Source organism: Myotis davidii, unplaced genomic scaffold, assembly GCF_000327345.1.
Source record: "Myotis davidii unplaced genomic scaffold, ASM32734v1 scaffold1548, whole genome shotgun sequence".
In the NCBI taxonomy this organism is placed as follows: Eukaryota; Metazoa; Chordata; class Mammalia; order Chiroptera; family Vespertilionidae; genus Myotis; species Myotis davidii.
The window spans coordinates 99,560-101,800 of record NW_006298676.1 but is presented as its reverse complement, the minus strand read 5'-3'; positions in this window follow the sequence as shown (position 1 = coordinate 101,800).

Genomic DNA, 2,241 nt, shown 5'->3' with positions numbered 1-2,241 from the left:
GGAAAGCCATGGAGGTGGATGCGTTTGCCCAAGGAGAGGGAAAAGCTAAAAGGTGACCTGGGCCATAGTCCAGAGAACTCCATATTTCAGGGGTTAGAGGTGACACAGATAAGAGATAGCTTGCTTTAGCTTCCCACACAGACGGAGAATTCTTGAGAACAGGAATCCTACCTCGTCTATTTCTAAGAAAAGATGGTGCTTCAGACTTAATAGTGTAATGTATACTACAGAAATACTCATTGTGGATGACACCAGGTAGTGGACAGGATATCAGAAGATGTATATTCTAAAATTTTATTATTCTGGGTGAGAGGAAACCTTTAATCCACATTCATGATTTAACTGTATGTGACTGGCCCTCATTCATACAACTAGTATTAAGTAGAGACTATAGAGACACTGTATAGGGATGGGATCAGAAAATACAAAGGGGAGGAGGAAGAAAAGAGAGGTGCTTCCCATCTTATTTAATCCTCACTACATGCCTGAGGAACAATCCTGCAGAGCATGATTGAGGTTCTGAACAAAAGGAGGTTCACAAATTTTCAGTCGCACAGCCAGTAAGCAGTCGGGCAAGAATTCAAACTCAAATCAGTTTATCTACAAAGCCCGTGCCTTTTCATCTACTGCACCTTGTCCCCAAATCCCTGCTCAATGACACACACTTTATAATGAAAGTTAACTAACAATGCACCGCGGTTTATGATTAAATGCCAAGATAAGAGCAGCAGACTGTGGGTGCTACCGTTTAAAGAAAGGGAAGATCAGTGTGCTACAGATGGTGGGGACAGTGTGGTAGACTAGCTGGACCTTGAAAAAAAATGATAAGAAAGGTTAATGGTCAGGAATGCACGCTCGGGGACAGGGCAGCAAACCCGAAAGCCACAACACTAACAAGAGGAGCAAAAATGAAGCCTCAGGAATTCTCCTTTCATGTGCCTCACTCAGGTCCGTAGAGAATACGTTCCCAGAGTCAGTGGCATGTCTGTGACCATGTGTAGTGGACAGGAGCAGGTCAAGAATTTAAACTCATTTTCATGACAAAGAAGGGGCTAGAAAAGCATGTGACTTTGGCTCTAAACTGCATTCACTGAAAGGTCGATCATGAGTAAAACAAAACAACCGGTGGCTTTAATGAAATAATGAAGGTTGTCCGTGAGATTCCTATTTAGTCCTGATTTAACTCCGCTTGTATGAGGCTCTCCCACTACATTCCTTCCTGTCAATACTGCAAGCTCCTTGGGAGCAGGGACCAAACATAGTCACTTTCTCATGTCTAGAGGGCTTGGCACACAATGCATCGTCCAAATTAGTTATTGTATAAACATGTTTTAAGCTACTCGAAAATAAATATTATTACATACTAGAAGCCCAGTGCATGAAATTCATGCATGATTAGGGTCCCTAGCAGCTGCTGGCTGCTGGCGGGGCCTTCCTTTGTTCCACGCCACCCCCAGGTGGTCAGTGCACGACAGAGCGAGCGATGGAACTTCCAGTTGGTCGATCTCCTGAGGGGACACTTTGCATATTAGGCTTTTATATATAAAGACATTATATGATACAAATGGAACACTGCGCCTTGTGAATGAAAAAGAGGAAGCAATGAGCATGCCAATGGTGTTTTTCCTGTTACTGGGGGAAGGAAGGGAAGCGGGAGCCAAGTGTTGCATTTCAACATCAACACTTTCAAACCTCCCAAATTAATTAGGAGATTGAAATATATTCCGAACTTGCCAGAAAATTACACGTGGTACAGTTACCAGTTACCCACTCACTTTAATCCCTTTGAAGGAGGGGCAAAGATGTACTGCAAAGAACGGGCAACACCATAGTCATCTATCTGCTCGAGCCAAGCACTATTCTCAACTCCTCCAGTGACTAATTGGATCCATTTACAAGAAATCTGTCCAGGAAGAGTGGGGTGACCTGAGGCCAGAACACAGCAGAGCTTGGCTCTTTCTTCATAAACATGAGCTACGAACATAAAGGTGAGTTCTTAAGAACTCTCACACTTATAACATACTTTCACTTTCATCTTTTCTTTTCCCCATAATAATTTCATGAATATGTAGCGCTTCGCACAGTGCCTGGTAAGAGTGTAATCAGTATTCCCTGAACAGACAGAGGCCAGGCAGAAACTGTTGGTCCCATTTCACAGATGTGAACCCCAGGCTCAGAAGAAAAAAAAAAAAGGAAAAGCTAAGTTCTCTCCCAGAGCCCCCAGGGGGGCAGTTTGACTTT